This window comes from Amblyomma americanum, chromosome 6 (genome assembly GCF_052857255.1).
Source record: "Amblyomma americanum isolate KBUSLIRL-KWMA chromosome 6, ASM5285725v1, whole genome shotgun sequence".
In the NCBI taxonomy this organism is placed as follows: domain Eukaryota; kingdom Metazoa; phylum Arthropoda; class Arachnida; order Ixodida; family Ixodidae; genus Amblyomma; species Amblyomma americanum.
In genome coordinates, this window is record NC_135502.1 from 54,717,112 (window position 1) to 54,725,624 (window position 8,513).

Sequence of the window (8,513 nt, forward strand, 5' to 3'; positions counted from 1 at the left end):
CTATGTGTAGATTTGGATTTGGACAAAAGATAAAAATTCTTCGTCCAGTTTCCAGAAGCTAGGAACATGTGCGTATTCCAGCATTCTGCAGCTGCCTACGTACAATCTACGCCACCCTTGCGTAGAGCTAGAACAGAGTATTACCCTCCGAATAAAGCGACATTCCGCCGCACCTCCAACATTCTTGAGGCAGCGTTTGCGCGGAAGTAGAACAGCATAAACCCAAAAGGCAGGCGAGAAGTTGTACTTTGGCGGAAAGCCGTCGGCTGTTTAACTTCAGCTTTTACCGATTGGAGCGCACTACTCGACTGCTCTACCCAAGGGTGACGTAGACTGTGCAATCGGGGGCAAAGGTTTCTGAACCTCCTGCTCTCTAAACGAAGCTGATAGTTCTATTATTAGCCACCGGCCGGGGACCACACTTGGGGAGGTGAAAAGTCAAAATCCTGTTATTTTAAATCCACAAGCGCGTTCTCCAGCTGGTAGCTACAGTAATAGAGCTATCGGCTTCGTTTACGAATCACGCAGTCCAGAGACTTTTGTCCCCGACGGCACATTACTCTGGAAGCTTCTCGTATCGGCAAAGGAGTACCAGACGTGAATAAATCCACGCGTTTAATATGCGCCGGAAGGATGCGAATTTTCAACGATTTTAGTTTGGAAAAGTAAAATGGATAAAGCAGGATGCGGCCTGCTCTTCGCGCTGTTCCTTCAGCGTGGAGATTGTAAAGGAAAAAAAAAAACGACTTGTATGCTTTAAGCTCGGGTCCTGGAAGAGATCCCCTTCTCCTCCCGTACCCCCCGCCCGTACTGCTCCCAGCATGCAAGGCACATTCGTTAAACTTTATTCGTTGAGTGAAATGGAAGTCATTGTGATTTTAAGGCGACAGCCTTTAATGGCTCATACTCGCGGTGACCGTCCGTCCGTTGCATCGCCACCTAGGTCACGTGACCTTGTGATGTCACGTGACCTAGACATTAAGATCACGTGACCTTGTAATGTCACGTGATCTTAATGTCACGTGACTTTGAGATAACCGACGCGCTGCGCATGCGCAGCGTGACGTCGCCGCTCCCTCTGCCACGCTCGCGCCAGCTGCTCTTCTTTGTCGTGAAATGAATTTTAGCACGGCAAATTCGAATCAGTGCAATGAGTGTCAAACGGCTTTCGCCTTCCCGCAGTTAAGAGATATCTAAGTGTTTCCAACGAATGTGTTTGAAAGAAAAAATTTCTCGTTCGAATGAGACAGTTGTCTGCCGCCCACCGGTCAACCTTCTGATCCGCCCTTCCGGCACAAGCGCGCAATGCTGCCGAGGTTCTGGATTCATACGAGGGTGCTCGTACTGAATGCTAAGTACTAACACATCCGTCACGCCTTATGGGTCTGAACCAGCGACGGCCGTATTTCTGCGATCGAGAGAGATAAGCTACCAACCACACTCCACAAATTAGGCTCTGGGTGAGCCATCCGCTTGGCTGAGCACGGCGTGGCGTGTATGCGGCCGTTACTCACCGGTGCTGGTCGAAGCCATGCGGTACGTAGAACGTCAAAACGAAGCTTCTCAACAAATACTACGGCAGACTGAGTGCTTCCGCTGCTGGCGGCTGATGCTCGAGCGCAGGGCGCGATAGCAATGCGGCTGCGCGTGCACGTCCAACGCAGGGTGTTTAGGCGAAGGGATAGGTTGAACGAATAAAGAGAAAAAAAGAAGAAAAGTAAGGCTGGGATATCCAAACCAATGTGTGACGAAGAGTTTATTTTCTTATCAGCCGGGCCATTCTGCTGAGCCTAATATCTATATCGCGGATTTATATTATCTTGAAAATCTTACAGCTTCGGTACTGCTATTACAATATCTTCTCAGCCATGGGTAAATGCGAAGGCTGGATAGTTTAAACGTGTCTTGGCACGAACTGAAACAATCTATCAACGTGGTTGTATGGTTACGTACAATGCATGTGGTCTGGTGAGTTTGACGTGGTGGCTGCTAGTGTATGGTGTACTCCACACAGTTAGAAGAAAGAGCTCAATATAGTGTTCGAAGCGTGTGGCTGTACTTATTTTGTACTTTTTTACCTACCCACTTCACACTCGCAAAGACTAAGTTCAGTGTCTTAGTCCCGTTAATTAGGAACCCACTGCAGCGGTGCCTGTGACTTGTATTTGCGGCCCGCGAGACCTACGGCTCACCGAACTTACCTCTCACGCGATTTGGCTGTCCTGTCCGCCGTAGGCTTGAGTTCGCACGAGTAAGGACTTTGCTCTTTCTGTTTTGTCACGCTTACATCCACTGTTGCGCATGACACTTTAGCAAAGTGTTTATTTTATCGATATTTTTCTTATAATTCACGCTACGCACGAGACATGCTCCTTAAGCGGAGGCTTTCTCTGCCATTCTGTCTATACATTGCGTTCGAATTGGACTAGCAGGCTGAGTGCCGCAAGCGCTTGTTCCAGCTGTTCCTGCCGGACCGTCCTCGAAGGAGACAAAGAAGAAGACATACAGGGCCACCGTTGTGCCGTCACGGTTACCTCGCTGCAGTCTTAGGGTCCTTCCCGCCCGCTCATAATGGCTGAAAGTAAGACACAAACATATTTATTTCATTTGTTATTTGAGGACATCCCACTGTGTGTAAACCACCTTTGTACCCCCTTCGCCAAAAGTAACCGAGCAGCAAGTTTCTGCTTCTCAACCGTGTAACGGAGCCGTTACAGAACCCCTAAAGACCGAAAGGTGTCAAAACGTGAGGACAAGGATTTACTTTATTTTACTTAGATTCAGAGCTTATAAGGGCTGTCTTAAGTGCTTCGCTACGCGGCTAAGAAACAAACCACCGTTGCCCGCTTACTTTTGGCAAAGACTGTACATTATGTGCAATTCCTGCACCACGACGTTATAGTAGGGCTGTACCGCCTGCCGTCGAGATCTTTAGCGAGTGATTTAAATGAATACACTTTCATTTTGGGGGCGCATTGAAGCAGCATTCACTTTGCCTCAATTCCTTGGAAAACCAACCTCAATGCAATGTGGGGAAACTTCCTTCGCAGGGTAGAATTCGCTGTTATAAATAATTCAGTTGTGTTTTTTTTCTGTTTTTGTTGTTAAAGGTCTCCCAGGACTCAGCACAGCATGGCTAGGTAAGAAAACTTCGGTGTCTTGAAGGTGTTGTTGGCTGCTTGGTTTCGTTTCTAAGGAATTAAACTACGCGATAATGTAGCGTGACAGAGACAGTTCTGGAGGACAGTGCACATTTCTTGCAATCACTGTCACATATTTTGTTCAGCTAGATTTACAAAGTTCTGGATTCATTAAACACCCGTTTTATTTAGTTGACCTTTATCACAGCAGTCAGTGTTACTTGAGCGTGCAGTAATGAACTGAAGAAAGCGAAGAAAGTACCGCAACGCTTTTTCGTTTCTTCACTTCTTTAATGTACCTTGAGGTAATCCTGCGATGCGCTTACATTCGTTGTACTGTTCAGAACTGTCCTTAAAATTTTTTTAGATAGTCTTTAGACTGTTTGTAGTAGTCTGTCTATAAAGTCTATAGACTCTCCATAGACAAACCCTAGAGAACAGTCTGATGGCAATACAAATTCTATAGACAGTTTATTGACAATCTGTAGATTTGTGGCCGTGCACTTCTAGTAGACTTTTGTCTATAGGCATTCTGTAGATTATGAATAGACAAAATTAAATATCTATAGGAAGGCAATATAATCTATAAGAAGTCTATAGACTGTCTATACACCATTTTTGTAAGGGGCAGCACGGGAAGAACAAGTGTTATACTAAGCAATACCGCGAGGTGCTCTTCGACCTTCAGAGTTTCTCTCTTCTCGCTGCTCAAGACATTGCGTTACCCAGCACTCACCGCCACATCATAGGTATGTCTCGTTTAACACCGCATATTAGCCTCTGGACAAATTACCATTGACACTTTAAGACACGTTGCATCTTGACAGCCATTGCCCGTTCCTAAAAGAAAGCCTGCAATTTGCAAGACACCCCAATTTTTCAGAAAATGTGCACGATAAACACCTGAACTCCTAAATAAATATAATGTATACCCCACTATTCTCTCTTGCTAACACTTTAGCGCCCAGCATACAGATGACTCCAGGTATGGAAGCTCTTTGATCATCTTTTATTGATTTCAAATCGTGCAAAGTCTCGGATAACATATTATTCATGAGCAAAGTATTCAAATGTCCGATTAAATGTTCCTTTGCTATAGGCATGTGGACGACAACTTTTCAATAAAGGCGAGGATTGCCACCAATTGAGCAATATTGGCCTATTATTGGTCCCGACCTCTGAGTGATGATTTCCCCGTATTGTTATTAGCAAACGAGGAAATGATTCTTTCACACACACAAAAAAAAAAACGAATGCTAGACGCGTGGAATTCACTTCAACAAAAAAAAAAATCACCATTTGTTGTGCTCGCGTACCGAGTCTCTGGTTGCATCCAGCCTGTGCAAGAAATTTGCAAACGCATGCTCTTTGTATAAATGCATTCTTGTCTATCGCTGTTCTTGCTGTTTGGAAAATACTACTAACGTAACTGGTTCCTGGGCGCCGGGAATAACGGGACGAATGCCAGTATTTTGGAACGCAGTTGGAGACACAGGTAATTGTGTGTAGATTTACACGCTGTTGTTCAAACGCCGTTATCAACACTTTAGATTCTGCTAGAGGTTGCCAATTTAACCATACAACTCTCGTACAATTCCACGTTCTGTCTTTGTGACTGCCCTAAATTATCTGGCAACGCCGCCGGATGCAGAGTGAATTTTGTTAAAAATATGCCACAGTGTTGTTATGGTTTGCTTGTCTAACTCACAGGTGGTAGCAAAACTTGGTTGTGCTTTGACGTCGTTGTGTGTTAACTTAGCGTTTCGATATTACTTTGCGTGGCCTCCAGGTTCAGCTGACATCTTCCCAGTTGGTATGTACTCATTTCTACGTTGTTTCGCTATCACTCCGCTCTACACAGGTCATAATGGTTACTATGAGAATCATGGTTTAGTATATCTCATATCATGATAGGTCATCGTAGTACGTAATTAGCGTGTGAGGAATTCGAGATAATTGGCAAGAGTATGTAAGACTTCTTGTTATGGCACCATTTAGCGACAGAGGGACATTTTGTTGTTCTCTTCAAATGGCCTTCAGCTTCACCTGGAATATACGAAGCTCGTATGTATTACTCACCTTGAGTGGATGTATTATGTCGTCCACAATGCAGCATTACTATGATATTTACGGGTCGCACTAGTTCACATTTTAAGAAAATTATCATAACGGTGCAAGAAAATAATCATATTTAGTGATGTTCACTGCCGGTTTCGAACCACCGAACATTAAGACATGTACCCCAACATGAAAGAAGACGCATTAATTTCATCGGCATTTTTTGAGGTTAATTTTCTACAGATAGATACGACTGCTAATCACTGATGATGATGATCATCAAAACACTTATTTGGTCTAATAAAGAAGTTTGCCCTGTCCGGGAGGGGCCTTTCGACCAGGGCTGCAGCAGCGGCTGCCGTCGGCCTGGCCCTGTCTACCAGCTTGCGCTGGTCATCCAGGCCCGAGCTAGACAGTGCAGCTTCCAATAGCTTCCAATTGGGCTGGGTCCGAAATGGGGAATAGAGGGGACTGCCGATTTGAGTTGGCTCGCCAAGGGAGTGTGGTGCAGGGCAGGGTACTCATTACAGTTTGGGCACATGTTAGGGCATAGTGTGGGGTGTAGTAATAAGAATAAGAAATTGAAACAAAAAAAAGAGGATACCAAATGACGTAGAAGCCACTGTGGGCGCCGAAGCTACTCCAGTGACCAAGTACAAGGCAAGGTTGTACAGACTTGTAAGCCGCCATATCCTTCCAATGAGAGAGAGCTACGTATTGCTCAAGTCTCGCCACACAGCCGCTTAGTTGGCGGTATATACTTGTGGACAGCACCTGCGTTGGCAGTCAAAGGCTTTGACTGGATAGATACTCGTGCAGCGAGAATAACCACTCGAGGCGATAACTAATTAATCAATTTGAGGACATGCATGCAGCTGCTGTCCGAAGAGAAAGTTTTATCGCTCGTGGACTCATTTTGAGTCTCCTACTACTGAGACAGTGTAAAAACTCGGCATCTGCATTGTGCTGCGAGAGTTTCATTGCGTGCTCGACTCCCCAGTGAAAAAAGTTGGTGACAAAGTGTAAACTGCTCCATTGTGCTACTTTTACTCTTGCGCAGAATTACCGTCCTTGTCGGCTCCTGGACTAGGTGAGAATGATTTGCTGTCATTCGCCCTAGTGATATCGTTATTTGATTCTAAAGGAGTGTCGCATGTAGGTTTTTTGATGATTTGTGACGAGTTATTTAGAAGCAAAAGCTGTCTAGCCTACACACTTGGGAAAGGGCGTCGTGTATCCAAAAACAAACACGCAGCACCTTCTGGAGGTTGCGCTACGGAGAACAAGAAAAGGAAAACATTAGACGCGCTTTGCGGCCACTTTTTTTTTTTGATGAGACAACGACGGCGGTGACTGCATGAAGTCCACCGACCCCACGCCTTAGAAGCAGATGCCTTGCAATTATGCTGTCGTATATATCTCGCACTGATGCGAAATTTGCTGCTTAGAAGAAGTGAAGAAATCCTGTTCCGCTTATTTCTAAACATTAATGCACAATATAAAAGTTTATCAACAACGCTATATATATTTAGCATGCCAATAATGTTGCTGCGAACGTAAGAGATGTATAGTCGTGAGTAAAAAAGGTTAGCACTAGTGACGTGACTAGTGACGCTTGGCGCTGCGGTTACGAACACGCCGATAACAAAATTGCCAGTATGTGTTCGCAAAGCACGGCGCCGCGTCAAAGGCGCAGTGCGCTTTGCACCGCTCCGGTGACTTCATTGTGCTAATCTTTTTTACTCGCGGCTGTACGTAGCTCGTGGTAGCCATTTCCTTCCTAAATTTGGCATTGTGGAGGGCAGGAATACAATACTCTTGAGAAAATTTCGAGTGACTCTCGAACGAATTAGCTGTATGCACACGTAATTGCGAGTCTCCCACGATGCCGCCCGCCTGCACGGTCTACGGGAGGGGATGCGGAAGGCAGGCTATAGCTTTCGCGCGACTACCCTAACTATCGTTTTATCTTAGAAATAGTTACACATCAGACATCAAAGCGAGCTAAAAAGAGTCCCCCCCCCCCCCTCCCCCCCAAGTTTCGCTGCAGAACAGCCTAAGTATCACTTAGGGAATGAAATTTTTTCTTTGCCAGAAATGTAAGTTGCCGTATGACAGACTTATCACACAGACCATGAAAGCGACAACTGCTATCACTTTCTCTCTGAGTTTGTCGACACTACATTTACTATAGCGTTAGATTCCGTATTTATTTTTTAACTTGGCGTTTTCAGGTGTGGAAAAAGACGAGTAAGTGAAATTTGATTATCAAGTAACTTTCCAAAGCTGTTCTCACACAAGTTTTACTAATGAGGTGTCGGTTCATGAGTGCTGGCTAATAAAAAAAACCCCACACAGTAGCCACTGTGACGTACGGCCAATCATGGCAGCCAACGAGATGAGAGGAAAAGGGAACAGAAATGAATTCTACTCCTCGTGAGGACTAATTACATGTGGTGGGTACTTTACGTCCCTCTAGCAAGCCTCTGATCCGTTTCAAATTTTAACGCCATAAACCGTTGAAAAAATTCAAGATTTAAACAAAGTACTGCACCTAGGGCATGCATGTTAGAAAGGTACCCAGAGTGATCCGATTTTGGCGTAGTTGTGCATTGCCTGCATGTAGCTGTGTGTAATTTGGTGTGATTGCAACTGCACTGTGAGGTCACAGGGGCTGTGTCAACCCTTCAAGTGTTTACTATCCAAGATGCCATCTATAGTCCCCCCCCCCCCCCCCTCCCAACTGCCCACGAAAAAGGAACAAAGGTAAAAATATTTTTAGGTAACGAATTTATAGGTATTTGACAGCTGGATAAATTGTAACAAGCATCGCCTATTTTTGCCACTGACTCATCTCCTCGCCACCCCCCCCCCCAAAAAAAAAATCAAGAAAAATCAGCTTTTTCCGCGAAGCTGAATTACAATAGCAAGTTCAGGAGGGAGGGGGGGCGCAGTTTGTAAAGGCCGACTATGAGGCAAAGAAAATCATAACGAAGGAACACAAGGGACGAATGAGAATGGTATGAACCAAAGGCGCATAAAATACACGTGTGCAGTATAGTTCTTTTGGGATTGCACCGGGATGGTTGGGGCAGTTATGCATTCCCAGCTGCACCCTGGCAACATCCATGAAGCGCAGCACTCGCCGGAGCGAACGAAGGCTGTGCGGTGCTCATGCTATGCTTGCATTAGCCACCATTTAAGAACGTGTCAAAGGAATGTGCTTTACGTCACCCACGGGTCCCAATTGGACTTATTTTTGGAAATATGGCGGAGTGCTTGAAGGTTGCTTCACTTCCGCCACCGGTTGGCCCG